The 12,336-nt window shown below is 39.3% G+C and overlaps 1 protein-coding gene across 1 annotated transcript in view; it reads right to left on the bottom strand.

Moving 5' to 3' along the window:
• The window catches only part of LOC132870034 (calcium-activated potassium channel subunit beta-4-like), a 160,035-nt gene that overhangs the window by 979 nt on the left and 146,720 nt on the right, over positions 1-12,336 (bottom strand). The window lies entirely within an intron of this gene.

The raw sequence follows: 12,336 nt of genomic DNA, 5'->3' as shown, positions 1-12,336 counted from the left end.
TGCCTCTTTGAATAGGCCTGATTACTCTGGTACAGAGCAAGAATAATTCTATATACTACACATAAAAGAAGGAGTTTACTGCTTGAGTCTAAACAATGCAACCTGATGAAAGCTCATTTAGCTGCTCATTCAGCTGCTTCAGTAGGTTGCGGTTTTAAACGTAACGACCTGGTTTGAGTAAAGATGTTTTATTCATATACACCATAACAGTGCCATGGAACAGTTTAGGCTTATTTACTTTCTTCACTATTGAAGCCAATAAGAAACTTAAGAAAGATTCTTGTCTGTGTGATTGACATCAGAACAGAAAGAATCACCACCACTGATGAATTGTATGATCTGATTGCAATGTAAGATGCGGAATTAAAAGTTTAACTTGCATCACATGGATACAGTCAAAGTTACATGTTTGTATCACTTTGCATCAATTAAAGACTGCATAAGAAAGTTGATTGTTTAAGCTTTGTATAAGTGTGTCCTTTGTTGTTGCTGTACTTCTGCCGTCCTGAATTAGAAAGAGTTTAAAATAAAATATACCGAAATGACAACATATAACCTTAAATGACACACGTCTGATTACAGTATAGTTGAGACAAGAGCAAGTATCATAATACAAGAGCAAGGATCATGAAACCCGTTCATAAAGTATCATAAAACCCTTGATTTTTTGATACTTAAAGTATCATAAAATCAAGTATCAGCATCACCAAACCGAGCTGCACATGATAATGGAACATGTGGCTCTAACAGCTATAACTTTCAAATAACAGCTACAGAAAGGTTACTAATAAGACAGAAGCAAGACAAAAAAAGTATAAATAAATTGCAAATCAATATGAAGGCAGATCTGTTTCAGAAGCAGAATGAAATTGAGTGGTATTTAACCTTTGCATTTAGAATAAAAAGATAGATATTTGAACATTGTTAGCTAATAGTAACTACCAAATTAGCTACTTATCAGGCTAACATGCTAACTAGCAATTAAAAGATTTTATTTCTTATTTATTTTATAGAGTTTAGGACTCTTTCTGCCTAGTTTTCTACTTGGAAACGACAGCTAAAAAACAAATGAACATGCTAGTTATAGAACAGCAGCTACAATTATCAACAGTCCATAATTATCAACACCTTTTCAGATTTACCAATAAAAAACAACTTTATAAAGGTGAGTTTCAGTTACAACAATTATTATTGGTTAATTAATCAACCGGAAGACCCCCCTCGCCCTTTGATCTTGTCGTCTGATGACACAGATACAAAAGATATTTTGTACTAAATATAAGTCTTCATAAAACAAGTTTTAAATAAAAACTATGTTTTGCTAACTTAATGCCACATACCAATTTTTAAATTTTTTTTTTTATAAATAATCATCTGGATGTCGATAATTGTGGAAAAGTGTCAATACCTGTGGACAAAGATGTAGATAATTGTGGAATGGTGTCACGTGATCTGATATGCTAAGTAATCAGGAATCAACTCATTTTTTTTCCAGTGGAAGTTTGAGTAATTATTCATGCACAATTTACGTATTGAAAGTCTTTTCTACTTTTGCAGTGGCCAAAATATTATTAAGGTGTCGATAATTGTAGCTGCCACTCTATTTAAAAAAACAAAAAACAAAAACCCTTTCTTGCTAGCACTAATGACACAAGCAGCTACGTAGCTAGCTAACAAGCTTAAAGAGTTATGGATCTGAAGCTTAGGCAGCTTTCTGAGTGCTTTGCATTGCATGAACGTTAACAACACATGTTAATAAGCTAAAAGTAAAAATTAAATAAAATAAACCTGACTTCAGAACATTTTTGATTCACAATTTTGCATGAGCATGAAAGTCTACAGAGTGGACTATAGAAGTCATATCCGAATTCTGAGATTTCTTTTTCTTATGAGGATATAACTGTACTTGTATTCATGCAGGCAGACATGCCTTAGTAAGAATATTAAAAAGAAAGTAGGACACAGCTACTATGCTGAAGAAAGTTTTGTAGTGGCACTGAAAAATGACATAAGATTAATTTATCTAGGACATCACTTGAATACACTGGCAATATAGTTTGGAAATAAAGCTTGCACAGATTTGATTTCTTGGCTTCCTATCACACAAAACACTGATCAAATCAAGCAAATGAAAAGCTCAACTACTCTGAGATGTTTTATTATTAGTCATTATGGTAGATTAATCTTTTCACCTGACAATATTGCCAACAATATAAAGCAGGCAGAGACTATTCTCACAGGTCAAAGAGTCGAATTACAACCAGAACGGCCAGATATTATGAGAGCCATGACTGCAACACAATAAATGCTATTTCAACAAAGGTCTTAATATATTCCTGAAGCAACTGAGAGATTGGTTTGTCCACCAGGGAATATGGAACAAGATCATTTGTTTTCAAAAACTGCAATCTCTGGTTCCACATGCTGCTTTGCCCAGGAGGCATGTGGTGTTGATAAGTAGCATTTGTGATGCTGGTGCGCAGCTCATTCTGCACAGGGAAACCCAGTGGGCAATGAGGAGCCATAAAGGTGCCAGACAAAGTAATAAAACACACCTGATGCCTCAATAGTGGACAAATCTGTATCACTTCTTCTATTAAAATGCACTGAATTTTTTATAGTTCAATTTATACACTGTCTGGCCAAAAATAAATAAATAAACAAACAAATAAATAAATGAATGATTTAAGCCCTGTGATGACCTGGCGACTTGTCCAGGGTGAACCCCGCCTTTCGCCCGTAGTCAGCTGGGATAGGCTCCAGCTTGCCTGCGACCCTGTAGAACAGGATAAAGCGGCTAGAGATAATGAGATGAGATGAATGATTTATTTATAGATATATTTTTTGGGGGCTTTTTTCACTTTTATTGGATAGGACAGTGTAGAGACAGGAAATGAGCAGGAGAGAGACAGGGAGGGATCGGGAAATGACCTCGGGTCGGACTCGAACCCAGGTCCCCAGATTTATGGCGTGGCGCCTTATCCACCTGAGCCACGACGCCCCCTGATTTGTTTATTTAAAGGCGACATTTGGATTTAAATAAGCAAATACATAAGAAACTTTGATTGGATAATTAATGTGTTTCAGCTGTCAACAATTCTTTTAACCCTAACTGATGCAGTGAGTAGCTTCTCATTTCTTAAACAAACATATCAGAAGACATATCCTGTGTTCATGGAAAAGATGTTACTGTGTTTCAGAAGGTCAAATTATTGGTCTGCATCAAGGAAAGAAAACAGCTAAGGAGATTGCTGAAATGACTGGAACTGGTTAAGAACTGTCCAACGCATTATTAAAACCCGGAAGGATAATGGTGGAAGGATAGTGGTGAACTATCAACTTCATGACCATGATCAGAGATCATTTAAATGCTTGAAGTTGAATCATAAGATAAATAAATAAATAAATAAACAGTAGATCTCACGGCTATGTTTAAAAATTAATAGCATTTCCACACTCACAATGTGATGAGAACTCACAGGATTGGTACTAAACATCTGTGTGGCCATAACAAAACCACTTGTTAGTGAGACTAATCAGGAGAAAAGGCTTCAATTTGGTAGGGAACATAAAGATTGGACTCTGGAGCAATGGCAAAATGTCATGTGGTCTAATGAGTCCAGATTTACCCTATTCCTGAGTGATGGGCATGTCAGGGTAATAAGGGCCCGGTCCCACAACACCAATAACTATAACTATACCTATAACTACAACTATGACTCTACTTCTGCTTGAATTTAGTTCCAGTCTGGAGCAGTCACACCACAACTATAATCCTGACTATAATATCAGTTGGTCCTGACACTCAGGGAAATAAATGCATGCAACTTAGTAAAATAGTCATGGAAGGTTTTTTTTTCCCAAGTAGTATCACATTATTCCAGGTCATACTGTACAGCTTGGACTTCAAAACAATCCATGCACATACTCCAGTGGTTGACAAAATACACATAGATCACAGACTATGTAAATATAATAAAAAAGGATACAAAATACAGAGTGGTTACGGATTTTAATACGGATGCATCATGGATGCTAATAATTTACAGACTGGTCACAGACATTTTAGTATATTAAAAATTGGTTACCGATTTCATACGGATGATGTATCACGGATAAAAAAATTAAGAAGTCTAAAACAATTAAATGTTTGGACTGCTCATAATTAAAATATCTTACCTTTAAATGTTTATTAATTTACTACTGATATTTCACAGAAAAATCACATATCCATGAATAAAAGATCCATGCTTTATATTATATATATATTTTTTCTGTGAATCCATGATGCAACAAAGATGTTTTATTGGATCACATTCAGGTCTGGAAATATCACTCCAGAAGCAATCTCACTGATACCTATAAACGCAGGCCTGGGCTATAGGTATCATTATCGGTCTGGTGTGACCACCAACTACATAAACTGCAGGGAACCGATTTATTGATAGTTATCATTATAGTTGAAGTTATAGTTATCATTATATCCGTTAAGAAGGAAAGCACATGAAGCGATGCATCCATCATGCATAGTGGCCACTGTACAAACCTCTGGAGACAGTGTTATGATTCGGGGTTGCTTCAGTTGGTCAGGTCGAGGTTCAGCAACATTATAGGCAATAAAATGAAGTCAGCTGATGACCTGAATGTACTGAATGACCAGGTTCACATCAATGGATTTTTTTTCTTCCCCCACAACCCTGACGGATAAGCAGTACAGATAATGGATGGAAGGATGGACTGATTTATAGTGGTGGGCATAATCAGCTGACTGACAGAACTTACAGCTAATTCTGTAATATGTTCTGTCTCTCACTAGATTTTATGTTGATATTTTACTAGTAGTGCGATAATCACAGAGATTTAGATAGTGTGCACAGGGAGGGAGTATTTCTGTTTGCTTGTTTCCTTGCCAAACAGCAACAGCAAACTGATCACCTCATGACTATGACCCCATGTGGATATTTACTAAAAGGTCCCTGCTGTATCATGTTCATAGAATTAATTATCAGCCATGACCAAACACAGGAGTTCACCTCCATGAAGGCATGAGACCCAAGCTAACTGGCTACAGTGCAGTCCCTACTTCAGAAATAGGTAATAGAAGGTATATGGGTCAGATGACCTGATCCAAAAATCCATGGGTTTAAGAAGCCTGAATGTTTCCTTACTACAACTGCCATGCCGTTCCTTCTCTATGCATAACAGATGTAGTGCCAACAGTGAACTAGAAAGATTTGTTATCATTTTGTAAACAGATGACAGATGCTTTTCCACATTTTGGTTGCTGTGGAATACAGGGGATTTCTTCATTTTGAGACTAGTGGTGTGACATTAGAGCAACCATAATGCTAAAGTCAACATGAAGAGAGTCACCGGAATCCTTCGAAGACTGTTCAAAGGAATGAGACTCAACTTAAGTGCCATTGCAAGCCTTAAGAGAAAACAGAACCATCTCAAATACAAACAATTTGAACTCATATGCAGACTTTCTCTGTCTGGCTGAGATGTTAATATTCCAGGTCCAACAGTGAAACTGCATGTATGCATATACAGTATACCACAGACTGTTTTGATGCTGGCTCAACCTTCAGCATCACCAAGGGGGACAGGAACCAGCCTCAACATCTGCATGTTTACAGCCTTGAAATGAAAGCTGTATAGTTAGTGGTGCAATGATATCAGGAACTCCAAAAGGTTTTGGGTCCGGAGAGACAACACCAGAATGGTGTTGTCTCTCCGGGCTCCAGGTTCACATAAATGGATTAACCCCAATGGGGACATAAAATTGCTGTTGAGGTTGGGCAGGCATGTTCTGGAACAGGACCACTGTCTGAGGAGTTACCTACCTCCTGGGTTGATGCAGTGGATGTCTCACAGTAGTCTTGTACCAGGAGATTGGTCAATTTACAAAGAAGTAGTTCAGCTAATAAGGAACACCTACAGATAAGAGTAGAAACTGATACTATCTAATTGTGGGCATCTGTGAGCTCCTGTATGCATACAGTGCCATGTAAAAGTTTGGGCACCCTTACTGAAAATGTCTGTTACTGTGAATAGTTAAGTGAGCAGAAGATGAACTGATCACCAAAAGGCATAAAGGTAAAGATGATACATTTCTTTTCAGTGTTTTCTGCAAGATTTGTGTATCATTTTTGTTTTGCACAATTGGAGAGTGAAAAAAGAAATGGAACACCATACAAAAGTTTGGGCACCCCCATACATTTGAGTTCTCAGGTAACTTTTACCAAGGTTCCAGACCTTAATTAGCTTATTGAGCTATAGCTTGTTCAAATTCTTAATTAGGAAAGGTCAGATGATGCAGATTTCAAAGCTGTATAAATTCTCTGACTCCTCAAACTTGTCTCTAAAATCAACAGCCATGGGCTCCTCTAAGCAACTCCCTCACATTCTGAATAATAAAATAATTGATGCTCACAAAACAGGAGAAGGCTACAAGAATGTAGCAAAGTGTTTTCAGGTAGCTGTTTCTTCAGATTGTAATGTTATTAAGAAATGGCAGTTAACAGAAACAGTGGAGATCAAGGTGAGGTCTGGAAGATGAAGAAAACTTTCTGAAAGAACTGCTCGTTGGATTGCTAGAAAGGCAAATAAAAACCTGTTTGACTGCAAAAGACCTTCAGAAAGTTCTACTATGCAGCAACACCTGAACAAATATGACCTTCATGGGAGTCAAGTCAAGTCAAGTTTATTTGTATAGCACTTTTAACAATAAACATTGTCACAAAGCAGCTTTACAGAATTTGAGCAACTTAAAATATGAGCTAATTTTATCCCTAATCTATCCCCAATGAGCACGCCTGTGGTGACGGTGGCAAGGAAAAACTCCCTCAGACGACATGAGGAAGAAACCTCGAGAGGAACCAGACTCAAAAGGGAACCCATCCCCATTTGGGCAATGACAGACAATATGCCTATAACATTAACAGTCCTAACATAAAGTCAGCTTCGTTGATGCTATAAACCCCCCACTGACGGAAACCCGAGCGCAAAACCGTTCACGACAACCATAGTCCCAAAGTCAGCAAGTCAACTGCAGTCCTAAAGTCAGCAAATTAACTGCAGTCCCCAGCCACAAAAGCACCACTGCAAGAGTCCAGAGCGTCCTCCAGGCGCGACCCCCAACTGTCCACATAGGGCCACCCTCCACAGGAGCGATGTGATGAGACTCCAACCAGACACAGGGCACCAGGATGGATCAGGCAGGTCCGAGGAGCAGAAGAGGTCAGCATGTCAATCCCAGGACCAACATGTAACTCAGAGGGACAGATTTTGGGGGGGGGGGGGGGGGGGGGGGGGTCATCAGAAGAAAACCTTTCCTGCATCCTAGCCACAAAATTCAGTGTCTGAAGTTTGCAAATGAACATCTAAATAAGCCTGATGCATTCTGGAAGCAAGTCCTGTGGACTGATGAAATCAAAATAGAACTTTCTGGCCACAATATGCAAAGGTATGTTTGGAGAAAAAAAGGTGCCAAATTCTAGGAAAAGAACACCTCTCTAACCCTGAAGCATGGGTGTGGATCGATCATGCTTTGGGGTTGTGTTGCAGCCAGTGGCACAGGGCACATTTCATTGGTCAAGGGAAGCATGGATTCAAATAAACACCAGCAAATTCTGGAAGCAAACATCACACCATCTGTAAAAAGTTGAAGTTAAAAAGAGGATGGGTCCTACAATAAGACGATGATCCAAAACACACCTCAACATCTACAATGGAATACCTCAAGAGGCACAAGCCGAAGGTTTTGCCATGGCCCTCACCTGACCTAAACATCATTGAAAATCTGTGGATAGATCTCAAAAGAGCAGTGCATGCAAGACAGCCCAAGAAACTTGTAGAACTGGAAGCCTTTTGCAAGGACGAATGTGTGAAAATCCCCCAGGTAAGAACTGAAAGATTATTAGCTGGCTACAAAAAGGGTTTACAAGCTGTGATACTTGCCAAAGGGGGTATTACTAGGTACTAACCATGCAGGGTGCCCAAACTTTTGCTTTGGGCCCTTTTCCTTTTTTGTCATTTTGAAAATGTAAAAGATGAAAATTAAAAAAAAATTGTTTTTGCTTAAAATGTAAAGGGAATAAGTCATCTTTAACTTTATGCCTTTTGGAGATCAATTTTTGGCATCCCAGAGGACATCTTCAACTTGCTTAACTGTTCACAGTAACAGCAATTTTGACCAGGGGTGCCCAAACTTTTGCATACCACTGTAGACATAGACATGGAAGTTGATCTGTGAATGGACAGACAATTCATTGTCAAATGTGCAATAGCTCTGCTGTGGATGTGCACTGCTGCACATCTAATTTAACCCATTTGTTAATAACCTTGTTCTGATCAATCATTCCATGGTCACACCTGTTGTTAATGTGACTGCAATCCTTAATAAACTATTTGAGTGCTATCTGTAATTGACTGATGAGGTATGTTATTAGGATGTGCTCCAATATCTCCGCTAGTTCCAAAGAAATTCACCCTGGCAAGACCTGAATATCTCATCTCATCTCATTATCTCTAGCCGCTTTATCCTTCTACAGGGTCGCAGGCAAGCTGGAGCCTATCCCAGCTGACTACAGGCGAAAGGCAGGGTACACCCTGGACAAGTCACCAGGTCATCACAGGGCTGACACATAGACACAGACAACCATTCACACTCACATTCACACCTACATTCACACCTACGGTCAATTTAGATTCACCAGTTAACCTAACCTGCATGTCTTTGGACTGTGGGGGAAACCGGAGCACCCGGAGGAAACCCACGTGGACACGGGGAGAACATACAAACTCCACACAGAAAGGCCCTCACCGGCCCCGGGGCTCGAACCCAGGACCTTCTTGCTGTGAGGCGACAGCGCTAACCACTACACCACCGTGCCGCCCAGACCTGAATATATAGACCTAGAATAGAAGTGTGGCTAGAGGACAAGCTAGACAGGAAACTGTTCTAGTCATTCTCCACTTAGTTATACTTATACTAACACAGAAATAATAATCAGAATGCCAGTGAGCTTTGACAGCTGTAGTTGGAGTGTGGTTGTGAGTGTGGTAATGGAATGAGATATTGGAAATTTGAGTTTGTGGAAATCAGGGTGCTTACAAACTTGCTTGCTCCTTCTCATGAATGTTGCATGAATACTGATAGGTCTAGGGCATAACAAGATGCTGATAAGTTACTGAAAGGGGGTGGAAGAGTCAATGATTCCTGGGAAAATTGAGTAGCTGTTGGTGATGGCAGTCAATCATGAAGAATTTTTCTAGTTCATGTGCATTTTCACATTGACCATTTGACTATGAAGGCTAACCAAAGGTGAGGTTGACATTGACTCCTAACTTCTCCATCAAGGTCTCTCAAACTTGGATGATTAACTGAGGGCCCATGTCAGAAAACAATGTCCTCCGGGATGCCAAAACTTGGAAAATATGTTAGATCAGGTGTTAAGTGGGAGGGTAGAGGAATGACTCTGACTGTGCTGGAAAACCTATCTACCACTGTCAAAGCTACTGTTTCCACAGGAGAGTGGTAAATCAGTTACAAAATCTATTGCGATATATAGCCATAAATGCTCAGGCAAAGGCAGATGGTGGAGCATTCCTGCAAAGAGTGTCTTAGGTGTTTTTGCTTGTTGAATAGAAAGAAACAAAATGGTGGACATCAGTAGGCCCGGTGTTCCACCAGTATCTGTGTCTCAAACATTGGTAGTTCTTGATTTGTCCAGGGTGATCTGATGGACAAGTGGGATGAAGTAACGATGTGATGGTACATAGATTTTGTTATCAGGGCAGTTATGAGATGCTTGACTGATCTCATCAATCATCCAGTGGCTTTCACTGGTGATGAAGGTTGAGAGCATGGTTTATTCTGGTTGTGAGAAGTCCATACTACTCTCTGGGTATACAGTGGTGCTTGAACGTTTGTGAACCCTTTATAATTTTCTATATTTCTGCATAAATATGACCTAAAACATCATCAGATTTTCACACAAGTCCTAAAAGTACATAAAGAGAACCCAGTTAAACAAATGAGACAAAAATATTATACTTGGTCATTTATTTATTGAGGAAAATGATCCAATATTACATATCTGTGAGTGGCAAAAGTATGTGAACCTCTAGGATTAGCAGTTAATTTGAAGCTGAAATTAGAGTCAGGTGGTTTCAATCAATGGGATGACAATCAGGTGTGAGTGGGCACCCTGTTTTATTTAAAGAACAGGGATCTATCAAAGTCTGATCTTCACAACACATGTTTGTGGAAGTGTATCATGGCACGAACAAAGGAGATTTCTGAGGACATCAGAAAAAGTGTTGTTGATGCTCATCAGGCTGGAAAAGGTTACAAAACCATCTCTAAAGAGTTTGGACTCCACCAATCCACAGTCAAACAGATTGTGTACAAATGGAGGAAATTCAAGACCATTGTTATCCTCCCCAGGAGTGGTCGACTAACAAAGATCACTCCAAGAGCAAGGTGTGTAATAGTTGGCGAGGTCACAAAGGACCCCAGGGTATCTTCTAAGCAATTGAAGGCCTCTCTCACACTGGCTAATGTTAATGTTCATGAGTCCACCATCAGGAGAACACTGAACAACAATGGTGTGCATGACAGGGTTGCAAGGAGAAAGCCACTGCTCTCCAAAAAGAACATTGCTGCTCATCTGCAGTTTGCTAAAGATCACGTGGACAAGCCAGAAGGCTATTGGAAAAATGTTTTGTGGACAGATGAGACCAAAATAGAATTTTTGGTTTAAATGAGAAGCATATATTTGGAGAAAGGAAAACACTGCATTCCAGCATAAGAACCTTATCCCATCTGTGAAACATGGTGGTGGTAGGATCATGGTTTGTACCTGTTTTGCTGCATCTGGGCCAGGACGGCTTGCCATCACTGATGGAACAATGAATTCTGAATTATACCAGCAAATTCTAAAGGAAAATATCAGGACATCTGTCCATGAACTGAATCTCAAGAGAAGGTGGGTCATGCAGCAAGACAACGACCCTAAGCACACAAGTCGTTCTATAAAAGAATGGTTAAAGAAGAATAAAGTTAATGTTTTGGAATGGCCAAGTCAAAGTCCTGACCTTAATCCAATCGAAATGTTGTGGAAGGACCTGAAGCGAGCAGTTCATGTGAGGAAACCCACCAACATCCCAGAGTTGAAGCTGTTCTGTATGGAGGAATGGGCTAAAATTCTTCCATACCGGTGTGCAGAACTGATCAACAGTTACTGGAAGCATTTAGTTACATTTATTGCTGCACAAGGGGTCACACCAGATACTGAAAGCAAAGGTTCACATACTTTTGCCACTCACAGATATGGATTATTGGATCATTTTCCTCAATAAATAAATGACCAAGTATAATATTTTTGTCTCATTTGTTTAACTGGGTTCTCTTTATGTACTTTTAGGACTTGTGTGAAAATCTGATGATGTTTTTGGTCATATTTATGCAGAAATATAGAAAATTATAAAGGGTTCACAAACTTTCAAGCACCACTGTATGAGTGAAAATTATATATTCCTTTATGTGCTTATTTCAGTAATAGGATATTGTGTATGATGGTTCCTGATCTTACTAGTCTTTCATGGAGGGTTTGATTTAATAGAGTTGAGGATTCTGGAATAGCAGGAATGGTTGGTTCTTCAGCAAGGCAGAAGGTGAGGAAATTTCCAGTGATTCCAGAATCAATCAACAGACAAAAAAAAATGGAAGAAAAAGAAAATTCCTTGAAATTACATGCACCACATTATAGTGTATACTCACTACATGACAGAACACACTTTCCACTGTCACTTGATGAAGGGGTTCTGGAGCAGGCTGGGCAAACACTGAGGAAGCAGACAGGGTTTTCACAGTATAGGCAAAAGTCAGACCTGTATCTCTGCGGTTTCGCTTTCTGGGAGAGATGTAGACCTTTAATTTGCTTTTGTTCTGAATCAGTAGTAGGTGAGAGTGGGTGACTTCCTTAATGGTTTAGTTAAGTTTGTCTGTCTGATGATGTTCAGGTTGTTCAAACAAGTGATGAGCTCTCTTAGGAAGTTAAATTGGTAGACTCACCCCGGAAAGTCAAGTCAATGATCATGTCTGAGAGATGTCCCTTTCTAAATGCAACTTAAACTGTTGCCTCATTCCAAACCCTGCTAGCAATAAAAGTATTGGAATTCTAGTGTGTATTTCTAGTGTATTTGTAGTGTATTTGTAGTGTGTGTAAGGAATCCAGGTATCCAGGAATCCAGTGTAAAGAAGTTGCCTTTTGAGCCCTTCTATTGAAGCTGCTGAGCAGTCTCCCCTGAACCACCACAGCCTCAGTG

Source organism: Neoarius graeffei, chromosome 21, assembly GCF_027579695.1.
Source record: "Neoarius graeffei isolate fNeoGra1 chromosome 21, fNeoGra1.pri, whole genome shotgun sequence".
NCBI classification, from domain to species: domain Eukaryota; kingdom Metazoa; phylum Chordata; class Actinopteri; order Siluriformes; family Ariidae; genus Neoarius; species Neoarius graeffei.
This window is presented reverse-complemented; position numbering and strand designations above follow the sequence as displayed.